Source organism: Aptenodytes patagonicus, chromosome W, assembly GCF_965638725.1.
Source record: "Aptenodytes patagonicus chromosome W, bAptPat1.pri.cur, whole genome shotgun sequence".
NCBI lineage: Eukaryota > Metazoa > Chordata > Aves > Sphenisciformes > Spheniscidae > Aptenodytes > Aptenodytes patagonicus.
This window is the reverse complement of record NC_134981.1, coordinates 33,123,660-33,142,877: the sequence shown is the minus strand read 5'-3', so window position 1 is coordinate 33,142,877 and position 19,218 is coordinate 33,123,660. Positions and strand designations below refer to the sequence as shown.

At 46.0% G+C, this 19,218-nt stretch overlaps 1 pseudogene; it reads right to left on the bottom strand.

Moving 5' to 3' along the window:
- Window positions 1–14,983: 14,983 nt before the first annotated feature.
- The window catches only part of LOC143172236 (interleukin-31 receptor subunit alpha-like), a 49,994-nt pseudogene continuing 45,759 nt past the window's right edge, over window positions 14,984–19,218 (bottom strand).

Sequence of the window (19,218 nt, the reverse complement as noted above, 5' to 3'; positions counted from 1 at the left end):
AAAACCTTTAATTTTAAAGTAATATTTTAAAGGGTTGATTCAGATTACTGAATTTACAAGTTCAAAGCAAATGCATTGTCCGCATGAAATGTGAACATTGAACAAATGTATAATCACTACTTTCATCAGATTTGTGTATTACTGTGGTGAACTAGCATTTTCCATAATTGCTCCTCTGCTTTGTTCAATTTTAAGGGGATGCTATTATTTTACTAAGACTCGTTTAATAAGTCTTCTGAGCTGTTGAATACTTGTCTTTCTACTAGCTTGGCATTTTCCTCACAAGTATTCAATTCTCATGCATCCCAGTCATCCTGCCTAGTCTAGTCTAGACTACATATCTAGTAATAGACTAGACTTGTCTGAACCGTGCTATAAATCATTCTAACCCATGTTCCAGGTCAGCCTCAAGCAAAATGATCTGTATTTCTGAATGAAACATAATACAGAATAAAGAGAGAGATGTTATGAGATGTATATATTAACCAGGAACAAACATGAGGTGCTCTTTGGTTTATTTTGGTGTGCCCACTTTAATTCTCCTCTTGCCAGAGGAGATTTTGGGAAGATATGTTATTAAAGAGTTAATTGGGATGCAGAGAAGAGGGGCCAGCCTCTACAAAAGATGTCAACTGGATATTTATGATGTTAATTATAAGGTGTTATTTGATCTGTCCAAACTTCATTTGTATCAGCAAGGAGATCCTTTGATCCGTTAAAGATCCTTAGAGCTGTGATATGTTTGTTCTGTTGCTTTGTTACTGTAAGTAGGCAGATGAAAAACTCTCTAAGGCTCAATTTGGAGTTTTAGAAAGCAGGCATTCTTTATTGCGGCGCTGGGCGCACAGGGGATTGCTCCACCTAGTGTGCACCCCGGGCTGCTCAACTATGGGAGTTATGTACAATCAGAATATACATATTCATTAAATTTCTAAGAAATTATTAGCATATTCATGTTATTTCTTGGAACTCATTAACATATGCAAAAGTCTTGAACGCATGCACTCTTATGTTCATTGGTGGTCTTCCAGGGTCCTCTGGTGGTCGTCGATAGTCTTCCTCGCCGTGTCCGCTAATTGAACTCAGTCTTTTCACCTAGTTGCAGTAGCTGATTTCAGCATAACTTCCTTATCCATTCCACCCCTGTACACAGAGCTTCAAGGATTCCTTTTATCTATGGAATGTCCAGTCTGCAGAACATTTAGTTACTTCGCTTCGACAAAGAAAACCGTGTGTCTCCTTAGTATTTCGGTATCAGCTTAATCTCCAAAGAGGATGGAAAGATGACAGCTGTACATTTATGGTGTGGGCCTGGGAGAGCTGGAGACTGCTTTATAGTGCCATTTCTCAGATAATGTGGAACACACAGTAAGTCACTGAAATATTTTCTTCACTCTTCTAATTTTATAACAGGACTTACAATACTTGCTTTGTTCAACCAAAGTGCGGCAAAGCTGAATTTATTAGTTTAAAGTATACTTGACAAGCTTTTGATGGAAGAAAGTGTTAGACCTGGGTCATAGCATTGCACTGAGTGTATTAGAAATGGGTGTTTATTGTGCTTTTATGGCTAGATGAAAGATGGTAGCCAAGTAAGTTAATTCATTCTAATAAATCATGTTCCCTTTGATCATTTTTACCTGGGGTAATTTATAGTTGTAAGGAATGTAGTAATTCAGTAGATGATAATAAAACATAGAAATCCTACTTCTTTTATTTAAGAACTTTCTGTTCTGTCAGATGTGTAACTATTTCAATAGTAGCTCATAACAGCAATTGGAAAGAGTAGTACATCCCTTTTGAAGTGATCTTGTTTCATGGCCTCTGTGTCATCCTCTGCCTATAAGAAATTTTGCCTTTATGCTCTTTATAGGGAGATATGAATAGAGACCTATAAAGAGCATAAAGGCAAAAATTACTATTTTAGAGGCTATATCAGCCTTCCAGATCATAGTTCTCAAGAGCTTTATAAAAGCAGTCAAGCATCATTCCTCTCCCTGCCTCCCACAAGTTTAGAAGAGCACAGAGGGGTGCATAACTGTCTGCTGGTTCCACTATTGATTCATCTTCTGACTTACAGTTACACATGGGAGATGTAACATGCCTAACATTAGTGATCAAACATCTCTGGCTGTGATAATATGATTATTTATACCATGTAAATTGTTGGTGCTGCTTGGTGCTTAGCTAATTGGAAGCTGTGACAATGCTTGGGGGGGGAGGGGGTTTTTGTTTGTTTGGGGGTTTTTTTGTTGTTGATGTTTGGCCTTTTTTTTTTTTTTTTTGAGAACTGTGTATGATTCAGTCTCCCCATTCCTTTTTGTATTATGAAGATGTGAACTTCATGAAGGATTAATGGCTATACTGGTTGAAGAGGACTGCATGTGTAGAAGTGGGTTAGTTGCAATGTGAGACAGAGGAGAATGAAAGTAGTTTGCAATGAGGCCCTGCTGTTATAGGGGTGCTTAGGCAGGATGCTGATTCGGGGCTGTGGTGGTTTAACCTCAGTCAGTCGGCAACTGAGCACCACACAGCCGCTCGCTTGCTCCCCCCCACCCCGTGGTGGGATGGGGGAGAGAATTGGAAGAGTAGAAGTGAGAAAAACTCGTGGGTTGAGATAAAAACAGTTTAATAATTGAAATAAAATAATAATAACAATAATAATAATGTAGTAATAGTAATAATAATAACAATAATAATACACAAAGCAAGTGATGCACAGTGCAATTGCTCACCACCTGCCGACCGATGCCCAGACAGTCCCCGAGCAGTGGGCCCCCCAGCCAGCTTTCCCCAGTTTATGTACTGAGCATGACGTCCCATGGCATGGAATGTTTCTTTGGCCAGTTTGGGTCAGCTGTCCTGGCTGTGCCCCCTCCCAGCTTCTTGTGCACCTCCAGCCTTCTCAGTTGGTAGAGCATGGGAAGCTGAAAAGTCCTTGACTAATGTAAGCACTACTTAGCAACAACTAAAACATCAGTGTGTTATCAACTTTGTTCTCATCCTAAATCCAAAACACAGCACTGTACCAGCTACTAGGAAGGAAATTAACTCTATCCCTGCCGAAACCAGGACAGGGGCTTATACAGAAACTTGGCTTTACCACTGTGATTTGATAACCTTGAACGTGGTATTCCAGAAAGCTGGTGGTGGTCTTACTTTTTGGATCACTGGGGTACTGTTGACAATATACCCTTTCCATCACAATGCTTTGAATCAATAAATGGGAACCTTCCTTTTATAATATGGTTCTGTGTATCATTTACCAAGGCTTTGCAAATTGCAGTCTAGGATTTGCTGTAGCAATACCTTGTTTTGAAAACGTTGCTCTTCATTGCTGTGAACATATGCTGGTTGTAAGTCCTAAGAGAGAAATCTCCAAGAAAGGTTCAAGCTCCTTAAGCTTGTTGAGGGAATTACAGTGGAGAAACAGAAATGTTGAAGCCAGAATCTGTACTGAAATTTCAAAAAGTAAAAGTGTGATAGCTGGTGTAGGAAGAGCATCTTTTTCAAGAAGTTACACTATGCTTCACTGCAGTATAAAATTCAGTGCTATAGCACCCCCTTTTGAGCTATCGCAGTAACTTTTCAGATATCATTTGAAATACTGCATATTTAGACATATAGTGTGCTACAGACTTTATTACAAGCCTACTGCAAAGCATTGCTATTTTTAGTACCCTATCACTGCTATTTTAGTACCCTGATGCAGTATTAATCTGCTAAAATGCACTGGAATGTGATGTACCTATTTATACATCAATAGGAGATATTCTGTGTACGGCTTACAGGGCTTTTTTTAGTCATGTCTGGAATAGCTTCATTTTGACTTTGAGGACATGCCACATTTGTTACCTGGTGCTTTGAACCAACACTAGGGGACTGAGGCTGATATGCGTTGGAGTTTTGCATTTGATTACATGCAGCATTATAGCTGATGAAATGTATTTGTTTAAACTGTTTCTTTTTTGGGGAAAGGGTAATTTAAAATGCTTGGGAGCAGGAAGGTGCTTTTACTTAATCTAAATCAAGAGAAAATGAAGGAAATCTGAACTATGTAGTCCTTACTCAGTCTTTGACTGCAATGAGGTGGGAACTACAAAACAGATGGAAACTGTAAGGTTGGATTCTGCTGACATGGCACTAGGCAGAGTACCATGGTGCCAGTATGCAACACTGGGCCTCCCAGGCAGCACGGCTGGTTCCAGGCCCAAGACATATTGGGACTGCTGGAAGGACAGACCGTGCAAGTGTAGGAGTATAAGGAAAAATAAACAGTGTAACTTCCATTCTGTTCCTAGTGCTTGAAGCTCTGTCAGTCAACATGTTCTCTGCATCCAAACCTTCCCTTTTGTTCCTTGAAACTTTCCAATAACCAACCAGTCTTTAAAAAAAAACAAAAACCAAACAACAAAAACAGCCCACGACCTTATAAAAGATGCTGTCCTTAGAAGATAAAAAAGTAGCATTCTCTGTTATACCTGTAACTGGTTCTCCAGTGTTGCTTCTCCATGTGCTAGGGTCAGCACACCTTTTCATCAGATCTGGAGAGCAGAAACTGAGTCACTTACAGTATTACAAACAAAATAAATTGGCAAGTAGTCAAGAAAATATTTGATGGACACAGAAGGCTGGATTTAAAGTAAAGTTCACTGCAGTCCTGCAACTTCAAATACACAAATATGGAAACAGAGAGGAGAAACCCTGATGCTTGATGAAATGTAGGAGTAGGATACATTCTTACAGCAAATGGCATCAAAGCAATTGTGTAGTGGATTTATGAGTGCACACACAACCCTTTTTGGAATTGCAGATGACTCAATCATTCCAATGAAGATATGGCCCATATATGGTGAATTTAAGTATACTGCTGTAGCTTGGCTTTTCTTATTTACATCTTGCAAAATCCCGAGGGTCTTCTGACCAAAGTTGAATGGACATTGAAATAGGGTGAACAGAATCATGTTCCACTGGCTTGCATTTTAACTGTTTTTGGAGCCAGGACTTTTCTTGGCATCCACAAAATCTCTGTTAGTAATGGAAATATTTTTATTTTTTCCTAGTAGGATCTTTACTAGCAATGTTAATTTTCATTGAGTCAGTGTATTCCATATAAATTTTATCTTAATTTTTCCACAAATGCTCTGTAGGATTGGAAGGACATTTGTATGACCCAGTGTAACTGGAGCTAGCACATACTCACATTGAAGGTTCTAATTTGTTACTGCTTTTTTAGCTATGAGGTACTAAGCCATGCAGCGTTGAGAAGCTACAGTATGCTCTGTGCCTACATAGATAGCTCGTCTATGTATGTTTTATGGGCATTGGCAGTTACAACTGGTTTGACACAGCTATGATAATTAAAAATTGCAGAAACATAGGTAGCCTCCTTTCCAGAAGTGAGTATGTAGCACTTGAATATAATACACGAAAATCACATTGGCCACGTTCATTTCAAGATAGAATGTAACCCACCAAAGCCATCTAGATACTGAACGCAAAGCCACAGTATCGTACCAAAAGGGAATTACTGAGCCTTATGGATCCTAATTCTGGTGACTCCCAGTAACCATACACTTGAAATGAATGCCAGAATGATTAAATAATTGCCACTCACAAGAAAGATGAAGGTTGCTGATAGCTGGGTACCTTGGCTTGAACTGCTACCAGCAAAGTTCAACAGTAGCAGTTACTGTTTGGGAAAGGTCAGAGACTACTCATGAGAGCTTTATGGTTCTGTTATCCATTTCCATACTAGCCATCCATCAAAAACTGGCTGCAGCCTGCAATTTTTCAGGTAAAGTAGCATGTCTACTATTCTCCAGCCTACCTAGACTCCAGTGTCTATAGTAAGGACCTGAACCTGTTTCATCACAAGTTCCCTGGCCTGTGCTGGCTGTTGCTGTGCCTGTTGTTCCTTAGGATTTTTCTTTGTCCTGCCTGTGTCTACCACTTCAACGAATCCAAATTACTTCCTTGGTTAGTTTGTTTCTGTAAAGTTTCTGCCCTGGCCCAAGGAAGGCTTTGTGCTAGGAAACACTGAAGGGGTCTCTGAGGGCGGGTGATGTGAATCATAGAATCATTAAGGTTGAAAAAGACCTCTAAGATCATCGAGTCCAACCGTCAACCCAACACCACCATGTCCACTAAACCATGTCCCTAAGTGCCGCATCTACACGTCTTTTAAATACTTCCAGGGATGGGGACTCAACCACTTCCCTGGGCAGCCTGTTCCAATGTTTAACCACTCTTTCAGTAAAGAAATTTTTCCTCACGTCCAAATCCCTGATATACAGGCGAAAACAGCAGGTTCAGTGATCCTCTAGCATGGACCGAACTCCGCAGTGCCTGCGTTCCCGCTTGTGTGCCTCTGCCCAGGTGCTGCTTCGGGGATCCCCCAGTTGGCAAGGTAGCGAAAATAAATTTACTCTTTGCATTTCATCCGTGATTTTGTGGTTGTTCCTGCATCCTGCCTGTGCTGGCTCACACAGTATATGAATTGGCCTTCATACATGAAACTCAAAAGACAGTTTGGGCTTTTGACCTGGTGAGTACTGCCTTCATGCTATTAGCCATTGACTGACATCTTGCTGAGGAAAATCCATTCATCAGGTTAGGAGAATTTCACTAGAAGTACACATGGACCTATTTACCTCAAATAGAAGGGATGGATGTATTCCACTTTCAGTTATAAAGCTCACAGTATATGCAATTCTTTATTGATCTTCTTAGAGCAATACCACAATTCAATAGTTGTATAATGGCTGTAAATTGTACATTTGGAAGAATGAGACATTAAAAATCCTGGTATGGAGATTAGATATTAATGAAGAACTCATCCCATCATGATGTATCCTTTGAGAGCAAAGAACAAACCTTTTACATGGAGAGAAATAGAAGAGTACACTTGCTAAACAGTTTCATCCAGCCAAAAAGGAGGCTTTGGTGGAATAACATCAAGTCATGGCACATTACTGAGTCAGCTGTGACACCAAAAAGTGGTAGTGAGTACATTAGCACCACCAAAGAGCAAAGTTAATACATACCTATTTTTTCTGGTACCCAGAGTAGATTATTTTTTTCTTGCATACTTTAATGTAGTATGTACACGGAGGTATATTTTTCTACGCTTCTTTTTATACTTAAGGTCAGACTACAGTGCAGTAGCTAGACAGCACTGAAAATTATTAGTGTTTCAGATACAAGATATACAGCCACTCAGCCTGGAACAGGAGATTGCAGTGACCGCAATATTCCAGTTTTTTCACTCTGTATTAACTATCAAATAGAATAATAATAACCACAGAATATCTATAAATCCCCTAAAAGCCTAAGCCTTTGGGGTACTTTGGCAACCTTAAAAGCCACCTTTATGGCGCAATGGCATCTGCACTTGAACAGAGTCCTCTTGAAAGCAGAGAGCACAGGGGGATCCTGTGGGGGTGAAAAGCGGCACGGACTCCGGCAGACACGGCAACCAAAGACCTTTATTGCTTTTTGTTAGCATCTTTTATAGCAAGCAGAAGTGTACACGCGCTACCTGCAGCTTGCAGATAGGTTATAGCCTTGTGTTCACACGCATCTATGCTCTAGCAGATTGGCCCGTTCTTCCTGATCATGCGAAATGCCTTCATGGTCTTTATCTTGTTTTTCTCCTTCCAGCTGCACATTCCTTTCTCCGTTGTTTTCTGCTTAAGTGCCTTGTCATGCCAGGTGGTGCAGTGTTTGCTCATTAAAATCAAACTCAGGAATGTCCGTTAGTGAGATTCCCATCCCCACATCTCCCCCTTTTTGTTTTACTAAAAACACTGCTGAAACAGATCTTTCAATCATTTTTCGCATACCTTGTAACAGACGCGGCACACAAACCAGGATGCAAAGGAACGTTACTAAGCATAGCCCTCCTAGCTTGGCTAGTCCTTTTAACCAGCCACTTAGACCCCATTTCCCGAATAATTTATCCAACCAGTCCCAGGGGTCTTCCACTCTTAGCTTCTGTACTCCTTCCTTCAACATCTGAATGCTGCGGTGAATTGATTCCGAATGATCAGATAGGTTCATACAACACATTCCCTCCAACTCTTCACACCCATGGCCTTGCGCTAAAAGCAAAAAATCTATCGCTGCTCTATTTTGCAAAGTAGCATGTCGTATAGAATCTACATCCATTAATAATCCCGTTAGTGCTTCAGAGGTTGCATTTGATTGTTTCGCTAGCCAACATCCTAATTTATTTAATGTGACCAAACTCTTTGCTGCTGCGACACCTGGAGCCAAGATTGCAACCGCAGCTATAGTGTTCCGGTTCCATAGGTCGACAGCATCATCACATTGTGAAGTGTAGGCATGTGCTCTGCACTTACTGCGCGTCTTAGGGGTGCTCCTTCTGTGGTCTAGGATCATAGATGTGTTTGGCATTAGTAGAGTTAATCTTCCCAACGAACACGGCCCACCTTTAATATGAGAGGGAATGCCAGGCCAGGCTCAGGAAACATTGGCCCCTGAATAATTGAAATACAAACACCAATCCATTTTTATGGACCCTAATAGCTCGAGTTCCTGAGGTTCTATTGGCAAGTGATTAAGATGTGGTAGGCATCCATCCCAATTGTCGGTGGCGTGTCGTCCCCCCCCGCAGGCCTCCTTGAAAGGACTAATCAGGCCCAAGTCCCAGTTATCTAAAGGAAGCCCCACTAGGCAGGTAGAAAAGGGGTTACCGGGGGAAGATATCGACAGGCAGATGGAATCCTGTCCTGTCTGATTGGCCAGAGTTACCCAAACATTTTCCTTTGGCTGTGAGGGTGCCCATAACGCAGCAACCGCACACAGTGATACTAGCCACAAGACACCCCCCCCCATACTGGCATCATGGTTTACGTTCTCTTTTTGTTCCGTTTCCACCCAAGTCGTTTGTCACACTGTCGTTTGGTACTTTCCCAGTCCGTTTCCCACACAGTCCACAGCTGGGGGACACAATGTGATCTCCCACACACTAGCTGTAGATTCTGTGGTTCGGCGTTCCCCGTGGTATTCCCTTTACACCTTGTGCACCTTCCCGCCCGGAACTGAGAGTGACAATACCAGGGTTTTTTTTTTTTTGCAATTATCACATTTGCACAAAGTCCATGCGTGATGTGTTGATCCGGGACACTGGAGGCAGGGAATTCCTGTCACCTCTCGATTATCCAGTTGACTGTTCTCTGCTGCCTGGTGTTCCCAGTCCACAGCTAATGGCAACCCACTTGGTCCCCTATATACCCCGGCATGGCCTGGCCCACTAGGTGGTTCCCCAAATATCGAATGAGATACTTTGTGTAAGTCCCAGTAATCTACTTCAAACCATTGATGCATCTGTGGCCTCCTTGGGCTCCTTGTCCAGATACGGTCGAACGCAGCGGGCAGGTATCCACCGGGGTCCACGATCTGTGGAAACACAAGCATATCCTCTCCCCCATGTTATAAGATCATAAGGGCCTTCCCATTGGCTATTTTCCAATGACTTGACCCACACCCGAGCCCTTTCTCCTGCTGGAGAAGCTGAGTTACAAGATGTAAAGTGTCTCGCTATTACCGTGTTAGGGCTGCCAACTGCTGTCCTGTCTTCCCTTATTGTAAGATGATTTAACACATATATTGCTTTATGGAGGCGGGCTTGCGGTGATTCCCCTAGCATTCCCCCTTTTTGTTTTTGTAGTAGCTGCTTGAGAGTGAGATGAGCCCGCTCAACAATACCCTGGCTCTGAGGGGAATAAGGGATACCAGTGATATGTCGAATGCCCCATTGTGCCAAAAAGGCCTGCGTCTTTGCGCTTATGTACCCGGGCCCATTGTCCGTTTTGATCTGGTGTGGAACCCCTAGAGCAGCAAAGGCCCCTTTCCAGTGCCGTAAAATATCTTTGCTTTTTTCTCCGGTCTCTGCGGTCGCCCATAGAGCTCCGGAGAACGTATCGATGGAAACATGCACATATTTTTGTTTGCCAAATTCTCCGATATGAGTAACATCGGATTGCCAAATCTGTAGGGCCTTTTCTCCTCGGGGATTTACCCCTGTTTGGGGTATGGGAACTAATTGCTGACAGTCAGGACACATTTGTACAATACTTCGTGCCGTGTCCCAAGTCAACCCAAATTGTCGACGCAGCATTCGGGCAGATTGATGGAAAAACTTGTGCGACAATCGGGCTTGTGTAGAAACGTCTGGTACAGGGACTGTCCATACAGGGGCAGCGAGACGATCAGCTCGCGCATTCCCTTCTGATATAAACCCTGGGAGAGAGGTATGACTCCTCACGTGGAGCACGTAATACGGGTTTACGCGGCGATTCAACAAGTCCCATACCTGTTTGAACATTAAAAACACTGGTTCGTTATCAACTTCTTTGAGCCAAGCCTTTTCCAAGCGCCTGACAATGTTGGCGACGTACTGAGAATCAGTAACCAAATTTAATGGCATCTCCCATTGGCGAAAGACCTGAATTACTGCGTATATTTCCACCAGCTGAGGACTTCCTACAACATGGTGAACTTGATGTTTCCATTCCCCTTTTTCACACCACACTATAACTGCCTTACCTGTTCGTCCTGATCCATCGGTGAATAAGGTGGGTCCTTCGACAGGTACCTCCTTACTCAACGATTCAGGAATTATACTAATTTCCTCATTAAGGGAGAATAATTTGTGAGATGGATAGTGAATTAGAATTTGTCCCTTAAAGTTTTCCAGCGCTATCTGTAGTTCTAGGCTATTAGCCTCACACCAATTAAGGTGGTCTTTAGTCAGTGGGAGATAAATTGTTTTAAGATCTGTGCCCGTTAATTCCAAACATCACGCGCGTCCCTTTCGCACAAGCATCGAAAACATTTCCACCCTTGTCACTATCGTTTTTGGTGCTTGATGCGGCAGGAATACCCACTCAATGATGGCTAAGGGATCCTGGGTACCCTTGGTGTCCCATTGGCCTAAGAGGCCCACTGCTTGTCGGGACTGATTTAGGACATACAAGTTAACTCCCAATCCTTCAGTTACGCGTTGTGCTTGCCTTTCGGTAAGCGCCTGTGATATTTTTTGTAGCGCTTGTTTGGCCTCTGTCGTTAATTCTCGTGGAGATGTCAACTCAGGATTACCCTTTAACAACTTGAACAGTGGGTTTAACATGTCATTATCTATTCCCAGCAATGGGCGTACCCAATTGATAGTCCCTACTAGTTTTTGCAAGTCATTCAGTGTTTTAATGTTAGATTGCAAGGTTATGGGTTGGGGCTGTATTGTATGTTCTAAAATCTTCCACCCCAAGTACTTCCACGGGGCTTGCACTTGCACCTTTTCAGGAGCTATTTGCAAGCCGTATGTCTTTAACCCCTGCAACATATCTTTCATAACTGTGACGAGTTCCTTTGGGTCTCGTCCGGCGATTAAAATATCGTCCATGTAGTGATAACAAATTAAGTCAGGATATTTGTTTCTTATGGGCGACAACGCACGCGCAACATACATTTGACATATTGTGGGACTGTTTTTCATGCCCTGGGGCAACACCGTCCAATGATATCGCAGCCTAGGCCCTTGATGGTTTACAACTGGGAGAGAGAAGGCAAATCTGGGAGCATCTTCCGGCGCTAAGGGAATCGTGAAAAAGCAGTCTTTCAAATCGATAATCACAATGTCCCATTGACGAGGTATCAATGTCGGTGAAGGCATACCTGGTTGCAATGTCCCCATATCTTGAATCACGGCATTTACTTGCCGTAAATCATGTAGAAGTCTCCATTTACCACTTTTCTTTTTTATAACAAACACTGGGGTGTTCCAGGCGCTGGTGGTGGGAACCAGATGTCCTTGACTCACTTGCTCGTCCACTAACGTTTGCAACGCGTCGGCCTTTTCCTGTGATAGGGGCCACTGATCCACCCACACTGGCTGATTGGTGAGCCATGTGAGTCGAACGGTGGGCCGAGCGCCAGTGACCCCCGCTAAAAATGTTGATGCGGATCAGCAGTGCCAATCACTAGTCCCCAAGTGCTCAAGACATCTCGTCCCCACAGGTTTAACGGCACAGGAACCACAAAAGGTCGAATAGTTGCAACCTGTCCTTCTGGGCTTACAATCTGTATTAAGTTGGCACTCTGCCTGGACGTCGACAGGCCTCCGATTCCCACTAGCCCCGTGTTGACCGGGATGGTTTCCCATGATCCAGGCCACTTTGCAGTACTGATGATAGTAACGTCTGCCCCTGTATCTATCATTCCCTTCACTACCAGTTGTTCCGGTTTGCTGCCTTTATTCTTTAGAGTGCAGGTCAAAGTGGGCTGAGTTCTTTGGACAAGCTGAATCCAAAAAATATTTGGTTCACCTGTGGACCCAAATCCACCAGCTCCCCGGGAAATAGGATCCCGATTACGAACCATACTCTTAAAAGGAACTAGCTGTGCAATCCTGCTTCCAGCTGGAATAAATACTGGAGGAGAGGGGGTCCATAGCAACGCTTGCAGCTGTCCCGTATAATCAGAGTCGATAACCCCAGGTAACACAAACAAACCCTGTATAGTAGCACTGGACCTCCCCACCAATAGGGCACTCAGCCCCTGGCCAAGGGGGCCTCTCACATTGAGGGGCACCCTGTGCACAGTCTGATCGTTTATAGAGAGATTGGTGGCTGTGGAGACATCCACTCCGGCACTGCCGATGGTTCTGGCCTTGAAGTGACCCAGGCCTGCTGAGACAGCGGTCTCATGGGGTTTTGGGGTTGGGGATTTTGGGGTGGCATTTGTGTCGGTGCGCGCCCCCACCTCGCGCTCGACTTCCCGTTTCCCGACAAGGGTCGACCGCGGAGATCGTATTTCGACCAGCATTGATTAACATAGTGCCTCCCCTTGCGGCAGCGTGGGCAAATACCAGGGGGCTGCTGAATTCCTTCCGATCCTCCCTTCTGTACAGGATTCTCAGGACATTGCCGTTTAAAATGCCCCGAGTTTCCACAGCGGAAACACGCTTTGTTACCGGGACGTAAGGCAGCAGCTAAACAGGCTGCAAAAACCTCATTCTTATGTGTAATTGAACCCACACGATTGCACGCGTCAAGCATGTCTATTATGGTCGGATTTCGCAATGTCTGCAAGACTCTTTTACAGTCCTCATTGGCATTCTCTATAGCCAATTTCATAAGCAATGCCTCTTTGGCTTCAGGATTTTGTATTTGTTTTTGAATAGCTTCTTGGAGCTTGTCGATAAAATCCATATAAGGTTCGTTGGTCCCTTGCTTAATGCTAGTAAAAGATTTTACCGGTCGTCCTGTATCAGGGACCTTTATCATTGCTTGAAATGCAAGGTCTGCCGATTGTCTTAAAATTTCAGGCACCAGCAACAGCTGCAGTTGCGGCGTATTGACAGGGTCCTCCCCCATTAACTGAGCAAGTCCCGCGCCCCGTAGCGGGTCTCCCGCTCGCCGTTAAAAGCAGTAGCCGAATCAAGGGGAATTCCCTTTCGTTTTAGCCATGAAAGCAATAGGCGGAGGGTATAATCATCATACTTAATTCCACACTTTTCTAACAGCTTCTTAATAGTACATAGTATAGATTCCTCCTCCTTAGTTAGTTGCGATCCCATTTTAAGTTTCCCAGCTGCTCACCTCTGCTCCGATGAGGCGATGATTCAAAGTTCCAGCTCCAGCTCTTTCCTGAGACTGCTCTGTCTCCCGCTGGCTGTGACTCGTTCAGCTGGCTCCCCACCGGTGCTCTGTTCCAGCATTTTCGCCCCACGTTGGGCGCCATTTGTGGGGGTGAAAAGCGGCACGGACTCCGGCAGACACGGCAACCAAAGACCTTTATTGCTTTTTGTTAGCATCTTTTATAGCAAGCAGAAGTGTACACGCGCTACCTGCAGCTTGCAGATAGGTTATAGCCTTGTGTTCACGCGCATCTATGCTCTAGCAGATTGGCCCGTTCTTCCTGATCATGCGAAATGCCTTCATGGTCTTTATCTTGTTTTTCTCCTTCCAGCTGCACATTCCTTTCTCCGTTGTTTTCTGCTTAAGTGCCTTGTCATGCCAGGTGGTGCAGTGTTTGCTCATTAAAATCAAACTCAGGAATGTCCGTTAGTGAGATTCCCATCCCCACAGGATCCTTTCAATCTGAGTCAATCTCAGTAACTGCTACAAAAATTGTAAAATAATGAAGCACTTCATTAAAGCCCTCTACTTACAAAAGACACTTGTCTCAGAGCTTTTGACTCTGTGTCACAGGCTCTTGGTTTGCCTTTTTCTCTCTCTCTCGATGGCACTGTTTTCATGAAGAACTGCCTGAATGATGTTAACTGTGTTCTAGTACTGTGTTTGATGGGATCTGTATGAAAGTAGGTAACAAAACTTGGGACTGCTTACATCAGTCACTTCTGAGCACTGTTTACAGAAGATTGCCGCTAAGACAAATCACTCCATGCCTATGGGAGTATCTTCATCTAAGATTAAGTGCTTTACATAGATGGATAAGCATCATTCTCCATTCCTAAACTCAAGGCCTCTCACTCTTTTGTTTGGCCAGCTTTGACCAACTGGAGAGCTTCTTTGGAGTGGTAGATGCTTTTGCTGGGATTTTTACTGAAGAGCTTATCAGACCTGAAAATCAGATCTTAAACTGGTCGCACTGATCAGAGAACTCTCCTGATGACTAGAACAACATTGTGTTTAGAGTAGAAGCCTTGAAATGGCTCCCTGAGTGCCCTGGGACTAAGCAACTAGCAAGATGTAACTTACTGGAAGGTTGTTCATACAGTTCCATGAAAGTTTTGCCTGTGTGAAGACAGTAGGAGTTTCCACAGAATGACTGTGGTGAAATAACTAATTATATAATCAATCTATTTCACCAAGGAAGCTTATTGAAATAGAGAATAACTATTGTTACAAGCTGACTGTCATATGATCCTAATGGCTCCATTAGCATCAGAGGTTTTGGAACTTGATTTTATGGTATGGGAAATTATCAAGATGCTTCAGTTCAAATTGACATGTCCCATCAAAGTTGGTCCAGATGGCAAAAATATTACCTGGCTTTGTTTGAGGTAGTCTTGGGGAGCAAACAAAACATGATGCTCAGTTTCATAGAATCATAGAATAGTTTGGGTTGGAAGGGACCTCTAAAGGTCATCTAGTCCAACCCCCCTGCCGTGGGCAGGGACATCTTCAACTAGATCAGGTTGCTCAGAGCCCCGTCCAGCCTGACCTTGAATGTTTCCAGGGATGGGGCATCCACCACCTCTCTGGGCAACCTGTGCCAGTGCTTCACCACCCTCAGCATAAAAAATTTCTTCCTTATATATAGTCTAAATCTACCCCCCTTTAGTTTAAAGCCATTCCCCCTTGTCCTATCGCTACAGGCCCTACTAAAGTCTGCTGCCATCTTTTTTATAAGCCCCCTTTAAGTACTGATAGGCTGCAATAAGGTCTCCCCAAAGCCTTCTCTTCTCTAGGCTGAACAACCCCAACTCTCTCAGCCTTTCTTCATAGGAGAGGTGTTCCATCCCCCTGATCATTTTCGTGGCCCTCTTCTGGACCCGCTCCAACAGGTCCATGTCTTTCTTATGCTGAGGGCTCCAGGGCTGGACGCAGTACTCCAGGTGGGGTCTCACCAGAGCAGAGTAGAGGGGCAGAATCCCCTCCCTCGACCTGCTGGCCACGCTTCTTTTGATGCAGCCCAGGATACGATTGGCCTTCTGGGCTGCGAGCGCACATTGCTGGCTCATGTCCAGCTTTTCATCCACCAGTACCCCCAAGTCCTTGTCCGCAGGGCTGCTCTCAATCCCTTCATCCCCCAGCCTGTATTGATACTGGGGGTTGCCCCGACCCAGGTGCAGGACCTTGCACTTGGCCTTGTTGAAGCTCATGAGGTTCACACGGGCCCACTTCTCGAGCTTGTCCAGGTCCCTCTGGATGGCATCCCGTCCCTCTGGTGTGTCGACCGCACCACTCAGCTTGGTGTCATCTGCAAACTTGCTGAGGGTGCACTCGATCCCACTGTCTATGTCATTGATGAAGATATTAAATAGTACCGGTCCCAATACGGACCCCTGCGGGATGGCACTCGTCACCAACCTCCATCTGGACATTGAGCCGTTGACCACTACCCTCTGGATGTGACCATCTAACCAATTCCTCACCCACCGGACAGTCCACCCATCAAATCCATACCTCTCCAGTTTAGAGAGAAGGATGTTGTGGGGGACCGTGTCAAAGGCCTTGCAGAGGTCCAGATAGACGACATCTGTAGCCCTTCCCATGTCCACTGATGTAGTCACTCCATCATAGAAGGCCACTAGGTTAGTCAGGCAGGACTTGCCCTTGGTGAAGCCATGCTGGCTGTCTCGAATCACCTCCCTGTCCTCCATGTGCCTTAGCATAGCTTCCAGGAGGATCTGTTCCATGATCTTCCCAGGCACAGAGGTGAGACTGACTGGCCTGTAGTTCCCCGGGTCTTCCTTTTTTCCCTTTTTAAAAATGGGGGTTATGTTTCCCCTTTTCCAGTCAGTGGGAACTTCTCCGGACTGCCACGACTTCTCAAGTACGATGGATAGTGGCTTAGCAACTTCATCCGCCAGTTCCTTCAGGACCTGCGGATGGATCTCATCAGGTCCCATGGACTTGTGCAGCTTCAGGTGCCTTAGATGGTCTTGAACCTGATGTTCTCCCACAGTGGGTGGCTCTTCATTCTCCCAGTCCCCTCCTTTGCCTTCTGTGGCTTGGGCGGTGAGGCTCGAGCACTTGCCGGTGAAGACCGAGGCAAAAAAGTCATTGAGTACCTCCGCCTTCTCCATGTCCCGGGTAACCAGGTCTCCCGTTTCGTTCCGGAGAGGGCCCACATTTTCCCTCGTCTTCCTTTTATCCCCGACATACCTATAGAATCTTTTCTTGTTGCCCTTGATGTCCCTGGCCAGATTTAATTCTATCAGGGCTTTAGCTTTCCTAACCTGATCCCTGGCTGCTCAGACAATTTCTCTGTATTCCTCCCAGGCTACCTGTCCTTGCTTCTACCCTCTGTAGGCTTCCTTTTTGTGTTTGAGTTTGTCCAGGAGCTCCTTGTTCATCCACGCAGGCCTCCTGGCGTTTTTGCCTGACTCCCTCTTTGTTGGGATGCATCACTCCTGAGCTTGAAGGAGGTGATCCTTGACTATTACCCAGCTTTCTTGGGCCCCTCTTCCCTCCAGGGCTTTGTCCCATGGCACTCTACCAAGCAGATCCCTGAAGAGGCCAAAGTCTGCTCTCCTGAAGTCCAGGGTAGTGAGCTTGCTGTGCGCCCTCCTCGGTGCCCTAAGGATCTTGAACTCCACCATTTTGTGGTCACTGCAGCCCAGGCTGCCCTTGAGCTTCACGTTCCCCACCAGCCCCTCCATGTTGGTGAAAACAAGGTCCAGCATAGCACCTCTCCTCATTGGCTCCTCTACCACTTGGAGAAGGAAGTTATCATCGACGCATTCCAGGAACCTCCCGGATTGCTTATGCCCTGCCGTGTTGTCCCTCCAACAGATGTCGGGGTGGTTGAAAGTCCCCCATGAGGACCAGGGCTTGTGAGTGTGAGGCTGCTCCCATCTGTCTATAGAGGGCCTCATCCACTCGGTCTTCCTGGTCAGGTGGCCTGCAGCAGACTCCCACCGTAATGTCACCTGTCCCTGCCTTCCCTTTAATCCTGACCCATAAGCTCTCGGTCGGCTCCTCATCCATCCCCAGGCAGAGCTCCATGCACTCCAGCTGGTCATTGACAAAGAGGGTGACACCCCCTCCTCGTCTCCCCTGCCTGTCCTTCCTAAAGAGCCTGTATCCCCCCTCCATCCCAACACTCCAGTCATAGGAGCCATCCCACCACGTCTCCGTGATGCCAATAAGGTCATAGCCCTGCAGGCATGCGCACGTCTCTAACGCCTCTTGTTTATTCCCCATGCTACGTGCATTTGCATAGAGGCATTTAAGTTGGGCCCCCGATGAAGCTGTCTTACTGGCTGGAGTTCCTTTGTGCTGCTCTTCAGGCGCTCTCCTGCTGACCTGTGTTCCTTCTCCAGGCTCTGGGCATCTATTCCTGGCCCTGGCATCAAACTGGTAGGAGTGGGATGGACTGAGGTTCCCCTCCCCCGGCATCTCTAGTTTAAAGCCCTCTTCACCAGCTTGGCAAGCCTATGACTGAAGATGCTCTTCCCCTCCTCTGACAGATGGACCCCGTCAACCCCCAGTAGACCAGGTTTCTCAAAGCGAGTCCCATGGTGTAAGTAGCCGAACTCCTGGCTGCGGCACCAGTCCCGTAACCATTTGTTGACTCGCCAGATTCGACTGGCCCTTTCAAACCCCTTCCCTTTGACCGGCAGGATTGATGAAAAAACTACCTGCGCTCCTGAGTCCCTTACTGCTGCTCCCAGGGCTCTGTAGTCCTTCTTGATAGTCCTCAGACTGCTCCTGGCTGTGTCACTGGTGCCCACGTGAAACAGCAGCAGCGGATAATAGTCAGGGGACTGTACGAGGCTTGGTAGCCTCTCGGTGACATCCCTGATGCGAGCTCCCGGTAAGCAGCACACCACTCTAGAGAGTGCATCTGGTCAGCAAATGGGTGTCTCCGTACCTCTCAGAAGAGAGTCGCCTACTGCTATCACCCATTGCCTTTTCTTAGTGGTGCTGGTTGTTATACGGGGGGCAGATCGGGCTGTGTTACTCAGCTCCAGCGCTTCTCCTGGTATGACAGGACTTTCCTCTTTGGCCTGCAGAGCGGTGAAGCGGTTCTGCAAGGGCACCTCAGGCTTTGGGGGAAGTCTCTTCCTCCTGCTGGTCCTTGCCTTTGCAACCGTCCATTCTTCTGCATTATTGGCCCCCCTGCTCCCTTCTGCGTGTGCCAGTGGGGGAGTTTTTGGCTGTTTGGCCATGGGCTGCGGGTCCGCTGCAGACTGCGCTTGGAACCAGCTATCTAGCTCCTTCTCTGCCTCCCTGATGTTACACAGTCTTCTCACCACCTCCTGCAGCTCAGCCACCTGCTGCAGGAGGTCCTCAACCTGGGCACACCTTTTGCAGGCAGGTCTGCTGCCTGTCCCTGCCCCAGGAGAGAGGTCTAGGCACTTCCTGCAGCCTGAGGTCTGCACTGCAGCCTCTCCCTTCAGCAGTTCCATCTGCATGGAGGCATCGGCCACCGCTGGGGTAGATGGTGCAGACCCCCCAGCTGGAGCCGCGGCCTTTACCCTCAGACGAGTGCCCACCA